The 9532-nt window shown below is 35.0% G+C and overlaps 1 long non-coding RNA gene across 1 annotated transcript in view; it reads left to right on the forward strand.

The window, feature by feature from the left end:
- The window catches only part of LOC107727342 (uncharacterized), a 14792-nt gene extending 9146 nt beyond the window's left edge, over positions 1–5646 (forward strand). Inside the window, exon 3 of the long non-coding RNA XR_001638344.1 lies at positions 5286–5646. This is a non-coding gene — a long non-coding RNA (uncharacterized LOC107727342). The remainder of the gene's footprint in view (positions 1–5285) is intronic.
- The last annotated feature ends 3886 nt before the right edge of the window (positions 5647–9532 follow it).

The raw sequence follows: 9532 nt of genomic DNA on the forward strand, positions 1-9532 counted from the left end.
TTCTCAGAATTGCGAGTTTATATCTCACAATTCTGACTTTATAACTCACAATTACGTGTTATAAAGTCAGAATTGCGAGATATAAACTCGCAATTCGGAGAAAAAAAAAGTCAGAATTGTGAGTTTATATCTCGCAGTTCTGACTGCGTGAGTTTATATAATAACACAGAATATATATTCTGACTTTATTTCTCCGAATTGTGAGTTTATATCTCACAATTATGACTTTTTAACTCGCAATTGTGAGTTTAGGGCCTGTATCACACAATTCTGAGAAAAAAGTCAGAATTGTGAGTTTGTATCACGCAATTCTGAGAAAAAAATTCTGAATTGCAAGATAAAAAGTCGCAATTACCTTTTTTATTTTTTATTCAGTGGCGGAAACGGGCTTCCATAAAAGGTTGCATAATTTTTTTTTTTTTTTGCACTGCTATAAAGCATCATGTACTGTTTCGAATTTGGAACAGTGTGGCTATAGTGAGTGAAATCTCAGAATGTTACTTTTTTTGTTTGTATTAGTTCTCTTGTTGGCAAGTTAGTTTCTGTACTCATAGTTGATTCTAAATCCATTTTAGGAAAACTCCTTATATATAATCAGTGTGCTTTTCTGGGTATATTAAATATCTCTTGTCTTGTTCAAGCATGAATCATGAAACACCTCTATACAGAACCAACGACCCGATACAGGAAATAGATGAATTGATCGAATCAAAATAAATTGTGTATGTCTATATTACAAAACAAATTATTTTCATAGTATTGTCTGACATTTCTGAACAGAAAAATGCTCCACCTAATCTTATTAGACTCACCATCAAAAACCACCAGCAGGTGTCTCGAAAAAGTGCTTTTAATTACAGCTGTGAGTCATAGATGTAATTGTCCATCTATAAGAGCACATACAGACCCCTGCGCTTCAGCGGGCCATGTATTGTCACACAACAACAATGTCCATCATTGGCACAGTCAGGCAGAGAGCAACAGGGGAGCTCCATTAGATCCATTACGGCACAGTCAGTAGTCGTCAGGTTTTGTCAAGAATGTGAATGCACTGTTTGTGACGGTCAGCTCCGCCCTCTGGGCTGAGGGATTGCTCTGATTGGCTTGTTCCCATTTTGTGCTGACTGATTGCAGCGTGAGTTTATAAGAGAGGAAAAAAAGAAACAGGATTAAGTGTAAAGTGTAAAGGCAGAGATGAACAGGCGAGTTTTTATGTGGAAACCTTGAGAAGGCTGCATCTTAATTATTAAAGGTAATTGAAAGCAAAGCTTTCCTCAAGACAAGCTTTACTTTCAGCTAACGTATGACCTGCAGGATGGATGCAATACTGGTATTGAAGTGATAGGCTTTTAAAGTGGACAAGCCTATTATTTCACTTTTTTTTTTTTTTTTTTGGCCATTTTTAAGATTGGCAAATATCACATTTGTATTATAGAAATATTTTTGAGTGAATTTTGAGAGATTTTTGTAAAAAAAAAAAAAAAAAATATTTGGACATCTCAATATTCAGTGCAACTACTGTCTACATATCATTTATATTTTGATTTATAATCAATACTTTTTGTACAAGGGGGTCTAAGAATTTAATAAAATTGTTGTACAATTGTAAAATTGTCATTTAATTTTCAATAATAAAATTTTTATTTAGAAATAGTATTAAACATTATAAATGTAATATTTAAAAGAGAAATTTAAAATGTATATATGTATTTAATTACTTTTCCGCATCATATGGAAGCAGGATAAAAAAGGTAACTGCAACTTTTTATCTCACAATTCAGATTTTTTTTCTCCCAATTTGGCCTTTTTTTCTTAGAAAAAAGTTGTATAAACTCAGAATTGTGAGATTCGCAAAATTACAAGATATTCACAATTCTGGGAAAAAAGTCAGAATTGTTAACTAATATGTTAATTCATAATTGCAAGGAAAAGTCAGAATTGAGAGATAAAAAGTATCAATTACCTTTTTATTTTTTTTATTCCGTTGCAAACTCAGAATTCTGAGAAAAATTCAGAACTGCGATATAAACTCAGAATTATGAGAAAGTCCGAATTCTATAGAAGTTTATATCTTAGAATTCTAAGTATATATCAATCAAAATGAATTGAATTAAAAAAAAGCTTGAATTGTGAGATATATTCTGAGAAAAAAAAATGCAAGGAAAAGATAGAATTGTGAGATAAAATTACCTTTTTTATTTTTTATTCTGTGGCAGAAAAAAAAAACTGAAGTGCGAGATGTAAAATAAAGCAGTGAAAAAAGTCAGAACTGGGATATAAACTCAAAATTACGAGAAAGAAAGTCAGATTTCGCAATTATGTGGAAAAAAAAAAGAATTTTCTGAAGGAAAAAAAAGTCTGAATTGTGAGAAATAAAGAATTGTGAGGGGGAAAAAAGTCTGAATTGTGAGATGAAAAAAAAATCGCAATTACCTTTTATATCAATATCTGCAATAACATTGACTATTTGTAGACCTTTGCTATTTACTGTCATAGTAAGGTCCACTACCGCGGTGATACCAGTTTAGTTTTTGTAAGTGAGTATTTGTGGTTCAATGCATTCTGCTTTACTTACCATGGCTGTGTTAAATTTCTCCACCACAAATGAGCTGAAGTCCTATTCGCTAAAGCGTGAATAAATGAAATCAGCTGGCTGGCTAATGTAAAGCACAGACACTGTTTATTCCGAGATTCATCAAAAGCAGTGGTTTTATTAAGAAAGTCCCGAGCTCTTTAAAAGGCTTTAAATGTAATCAGGCAGAGCCCAGACTCAGCGTCTCAGTGTGATCGTGCCATTAATCTTGTTACGGGCCTGCACCCCCTACCAGCTTTAAATATGCGTTAAAAAGAATGGAGCCATTGAGCATATTTGGTGTATGAAAGATATTGGCTCATCATTAAAAAGCCATGTTAGCCCTTTAAAGTGAGGAGAGGTGATTTCATGCTTGAGCGGGTGCTGTGCCACCCCTGAGCTGCTGTCCTTGGCAGAGCGTCCCGTCCGCGCACCACTCAAATAACAGCCCTCCACTGACAGCGTGATGGAGCTGAGAGAGGAAGGGCAGAAGAGGAAAGGGTCAAAGGTCAGAATTTGGAGGTGGATTAAGGTCAAGTCCTCTAGGAGTCAATCAGAATCTGTCGTTCATTGCATCATTCTTTCTATCGTTCTTTCTATTCTTTTTATCATTCTATCTATCTGTCTGTCATTCTATCTATCATTCTGTAGTTCTATCTATATGGTTCGATCTTTCTATCATTCTTTATGTTGTTTTTATCGTTCTGTCCATGGTTTGATCGTTCTGATATTCTGTGTATCGTTAGATCATTCTTCTACGGTTCTTTCTATCCTTCTGTTGATCTTTCTATCGTTCTTTCTGTCATTGTATCTATTGTTCTATATATTGTTCTTTTGGTTCTTTCTATTTTTCTAACTTCTAGCTATCATTCTTTCATTCATTCTATTGTTTTATCTCTCTTTTTTCTATTGTTCTTTTGATTTTCTGTTGTTCTTTTTTTAATTCTGCCTTTCTGCCTTACTGTTCTGTAGTTCTATCGTTCTTTCTATTGTTTCTATCGTTCTGTCAATGGTTTGATCATTCTATCTTGGGTTCCCTCATTCTATGTATCGTTTGAGCATCATTTTATTGTTCATTCTATCTGTCGTTCATCATTTATTCTGTCTGTCTGTCTCTGTTGTTCTGCCTTTCTATGTCTATCATTTCATCATTATATCTTTCTGTCCATCCTTCCATCGTTTCAGCATTCTATCATTTTATTGCTCTTTCTATATTTTTTTTCTTTTGTTCTTTCTATCATTCTATCATTGTTTGATTGTTTCAATTTTCTTTCTATTGTTCAATCTATCACTCGATCGTTAAATCATTCTAATGCTCTATCTATGGTTGGATAGTTCTGTGTTTGTCTTTCGCTATTTGTTCATTCTATCTATCTATCTATCTATCTATCTGTCTGTCTGTCTGTCTGTCTGTCGTTTGTTTGATCATTCTATCTTTGATCATTCAGTGGTTCTCTGTGATTCTGTCTATCATTATGTCTATCATTATATCTGTGGTTTGATCACTATCTATTGTTTTATTACTCTTTCTGTCATTTGTTTGTTCTTTCTATTGTGTGATCATTTAACTTTTCTTCTGTCATTTTTTTCTATGGGTGGATGCATTTCTTTTGATTTTCTGTTGTTCTTTTTTTAATTCTGCCTTTCTGCCTTACTGTTCTGTAGTTCTATCGTTCTTTCTATTGTTTCTATCGTTCTGTCAATGGTTTGATCATTCTATCTTGGGTTCCCTCATTCTATGTATCGTTTGAGCATCATTTTATTGTTCATTCTATCTGTCGTTCATCATTTATTCTGTCTGTCTGTCTCTGTTGTTCTGCCTTTCTATGTCTATCATTTCATCATTATATCTTTCTGTCCATCCTTCCATCGTTTCAGCATTCTATCATTTTATTGCTCTTTCTATATTTTTTTTCTTTTGTTCTTTCTATCATTCTATCATTGTTTGATTGTTTCAATTTTCTTTCTATTGTTCAATCTATCACTCGATCGTTAAATCATTCTAATGCTCTATCTATGGTTGGATAGTTCTGTGTTTGTCTTTCGCTATTTGTTCATTCTATCTATCTATCTATCTATCTATCTGTCTGTCTGTCTGTCTGTCTGTCGTTTGTTTGATCATTCTATCTTTGATCATTCAGTGGTTCTCTGTGATTCTGTCTATCATTATGTCTATCATTATATCTGTGGTTTGATCACTATCTATTGTTTTATTACTCTTTCTGTCATTTGTTTGTTCTTTCTGTTGTGTGATCGTTTAACTTTTCTTCAGTCATTTTTTTCTATGGGTGGATGCATCACTCAATTGTTCTCTCTATTGTTCTGTCATTCTGCACATCGATCGTTCTGTTTGCAGTTCAGTCATTATTTAGCTATCTACTGTTCTTTCTATCGCTCTATCTGCCTACACTGATCTATCTATCCCTCCATCCATCCACCTGTCCATTTTTCTATCCCTCCATCCACCTTTATGTTGACTTATCTATCCCTCCATCCATCTTTATATTGACTTATCTATCCCTCCATCCATCTGACTATCCATCTCTCCTTTATGTTGACTTATCTATTCCTCCATCCATCTTTATATTGACTTATCTATCCCTCCATCCATCTGACTATCCATCTCTCCACCCACCAGTCTGTCCATCCATCCATTAATGCACCCAATTATATATTTTAAGAAGAGTGAATATTTTTACTTTTCTCCCAGCAGAATAGTCAACATGTTCCGACATCCTGCCCTACAAAGATGTTACGGATTCCTATTCCACGTCCTCTGTAAATGACTAACAGGAAAGAACTGTGCGCCGACTGACCCAGAAATGAGCGAGACTCATCCACAGCGCGGGAGTGTATCAGTTCCTCCGAGCAATCCCACCGTCGTACCGGCCCCTCGCACGAGACGCTCAATCAACTATGCATGACTTGCCCTTAATAGGTTTCTTCACTGGAAATTTGGAACGGTTGTTAGCTGCTCGACTGGTATGGAACCACTTTGGTCCCTCGAGAATGGAGCTATACTATAACAGTCTGCAAGAACAACTATCACATGGCCATAGTCATAAAAGCAAGAAGTGAGGAGGAAGGTTGCTATACTAATTTGCAATCTATGTAATGTGAAATATTTGAAGTTTATTATAGTGTCACTTTCTGTCTAGTTGAAATGGAGACGAAAGTAGCCCCAGAGACATGCTCTGCTTTTAATGTCCACACAGACAATATACTGTATGTATGTATGTGTATATATATATACAGTATATATATATATATATATATATATGTATATATAGACGTGTGTGTGTGTGTGTATGTGTGTATACATATATGATACAAACTCATTTGAAATTAAAAGTTTCATGTGAATTCTACAGAGCTTCCACACCATACACAAATGTAAAGTAAAATCAAACTAGCCAAGAACAAGCTAGCCATGTATTGCCTTTGTTTTGAAAAAGGTTACAAAAAAGCCTTTAAGTTAGAAAGTTGTAGGATTAAGATCGATCGATCTGTCTGTCATTGTCTATCTACAGTGGGTATAGAAAAGAATCACCCCTGTTTAAAATAATCACATTGTGTTGCTTTGCAGCATGAAATGAAGATGGACACAGTTTTTGTTTTATCCAGCTGTATTTACTCAGTGCAACTTATAACATCCAAGTGAAAGATAGAACACCAACAAGTCTGAGAAAAAAACTAAAAACAATCACTGAGTTGGAAAAAGGATCACCATCCTCCTAAAAATGACTTGTAAACTCAGGTGTAGCTAATCATCTTAATGGCACACAAAGCCAGACTTTCAACCGTGATCAGCTGTGCTCATTTTGATTAGCTCAGCATGAAAAGAGCTTTCCTGGAGTATTTCAGTCTTTGGTAGTACAACTGAAGCAAACAATCAACTATGGGTGGCAAGACACTGTCAAAAGATCTATGGGATAAAGTTGTGGACAGGCACAAGTCAGGAGATGGAGTCAACATTTTTTTAAAGGATTTATCAATCCCTAGAAGCACAGTGAAGTCTATTATTAAAAAGTGGAAGGCATTTGGTACAAAACAGAGCCTCCCTTGATCAGGACATCCATCCAAACTGGATGAAAGAGCCGGAGGAAAATGAACAGAGAGGTGATCAGGAGGCCTACAGCAACTCTGAAGCAGCTGCAGGAGTTTGACAAAGAGTGGTCATTGTGTGCATGTGACAACAATATCACACAAAATAGTCAAATTCTTGAGAAAATCTGCTGCCCTCTGCCAGAAAGTTGTCAATGGGAAGAAGGTTTCCCTTCCAACATGACAATGACCCAAAGCACACAGCAAAACTGACACGCAGTGTTTGAAGGAGAAAAAAGTGAATGTCCTTGCATGGCCTAGTCAGAGCCCAGACTTAAACCCCACTGAAAATCTGTGGAATGACTTGAAGACTGCAGTCCACAAACACTCACCATCAAATTTAACTGAACTTGAGCAGTTCTGCAAAGAAGAGTGGGCAAGTATTGCAAAGTTAGTAGAGACCGAGACAAATCCCAACAGACTGAATGCTGTAATTAAAGCAAAAGGTTGTTCAACAAAATACTGACAACAAGGGGGTGATCCTTTTTCCAACTCCGTGATCCTGTTTTTTTTTTGTTTTTGTTTTTTTTTTGTTTTTTTTTTGGATGTTGGTGTTCTTTCTTTCACTTGGAAGTTATAAGTTGCACTGAGTAAATACAGTTGGATAAAACAAAAACTGTGTCTGTCTTCATTTCAGGCTGCAAAGCAAAAAAAATATGATTATTTTAAAGCGGGTGATTCTTTTCAATACCCTGTCTGCCGTGACCGTGATTTCACCAAGTACAACATGTTCCTGGATCAACATCCTTGTTTATCCTGGAACAACATTCCAATTAACCAATCAGAATTGAGGGATAACTTTTCAGGAAATATCCGTTTTAGGCTTACGATCATGGTTAGGTCCTTCTACACCCTTGTTAATCAACTATCATTTCACACTGATTTTAGGAATAAATTATGGGTAGGTTTAGGGGTATGTATTGGGTTTAGTCTATCTATTTGGACAGTAATGTTGATCCAGGATCAACAAAAGATGTTGATCCAGGGTATCACATATTGTTCAACATTGATAATAATAATAAATATTTCTTGAGCAGCAAATCAGCATATTAGAAGTGACACTGAAGATTGGAGTAATGATGCTGAAAATTCAGCTTTGCATCACAGAAATAAATTACATTTGACAATATATTCAAATAGAAAATAATTATTTTAAATTGTCATAATATTTCACAATTTTACTGTTTTTACTATATTTTTGATCAAATAAATGCAGCGACCTCAAACTTTTGAACAGCAGAGTATACAGATACATTTAGTCATTTCAAGTTAAATGAACATAATATATTATTAATTAATATTGATATATTATAAAATAACATGGTATAATTATTTATTAATTATTAACATAAAAAAAATATATTCATTTTTCATTCATTTTCATCCATTCATTTTACCAATTTAATTCTTTTAAACCGTTTCAGTGCATCTGTGGCTCACTTTAACTGAATCATTTTAATAAAATCCATACCAAAGGATGATTTATGTGTAAAACAGATCTCACTGATAATTGCATGTTCCTAGATGCTTATTCTGTGCTGTATGAATAAACGAGCGACAGGTGTCAGGCTGCTTTTCACATTCAAACCAACATGTTAAAAAAAAAAATAATAATCCGGCTGTTTATTTACCATATGCCACATGCTGTCAGATGAACATATCTGCTCGTTAAATTAGCTCACATATCAGTTCTCTCCTCCGACATGATGAGTTTCTTCAGCTATTAGACAGTAACAGATTTCAGGTTTTGTCTGCATAATAATGAATGTATGTAACAAGGGAAGCATTTGTACTTATTTTGGGTGGTAATTGCATGATAATGTGTTGAATTGCAGGGCACTGTCACCACCTCCTGTGCGGGTCATTAAGAAGCAGCCGCTGTCACCTGTCACCAGCCGATGTCAGTCACTAGCCATGATGAGCAGCTATTATTTTTTAGAAATATCGCCTATTATTTTTATGTTTTGATGGGATAACAAGCTCCGATGAGAGGTAATGCAGGTTGCAACTAAACAAACGCTATAGCTGACCTCTGCAACGCTGAATCTTGTTCCGCTTCTGGCTTGTTGCAGCATTGTTGCTGCTAGCGTATAGCACAGTGCCGCAGGATGACTTGTAATGGTTGACATATGCTTTCTCTTTATCAGCCGCCGTACTCTGAGGTTCTTCCCCAAGGGCTTCACAGACGGATGTCAGTTTTGAGAGGAAGTGAACCAGCGGGTTTAGATTTACTTAGTTTAAGAGCTGCTTAACACATCAAAGCCTTTAAAACCTTTTGACAACTGAAACTTCTGTTTATGTGTGTTAGGACTAAAGGGGGATTGAACCAGCAGATTTAGCGTTTATTTAGCACTCGAGTAACTATGCAAATCAGGTAATGCTACAAATACATCAAAATATTACGTTTGCACAGTGCAATACTCCATTTAGCATGCCAGTTCTGAGTTACTAGGCTTTCGGCGTTTTAAAATGTTGCAAATGTGCTCGACTACCTTGCATGTCTTCTGTATATACACTACTGTTGGAGTCAGTACAATCAGGTTTTTTTGAAAGAAATTAATCTTTTTTTTTTTTTCCAACAGTGATGTATTAAATTGATTAAATGTCAAAGTAAAGACATTTATAATGTTACAAAAGATTTCTATTTCAAATAAATGCGTTCTTTTTTTTAAACTTTCTATTCATCAACTCATCCTGAAAAATATGTATCACTCTTTCCACAAAAATATTAAGCAGCACAACTGCTTTCAGCATTAATAATAAAAACGAATGTTTCTTGAGCAGCAAATCAGCATATTAGAATGATTTCTAAAGGATCATGTGACACAGAAGACTGGAGTAATGATGCTGAAAATT

This window comes from Sinocyclocheilus rhinocerous, unplaced genomic scaffold (genome assembly GCF_001515625.1).
Source record: "Sinocyclocheilus rhinocerous isolate Xijiao unplaced genomic scaffold, SAMN03320098_v1.1 scaffold1154, whole genome shotgun sequence".
NCBI lineage: Eukaryota > Metazoa > Chordata > Actinopteri > Cypriniformes > Cyprinidae > Sinocyclocheilus > Sinocyclocheilus rhinocerous.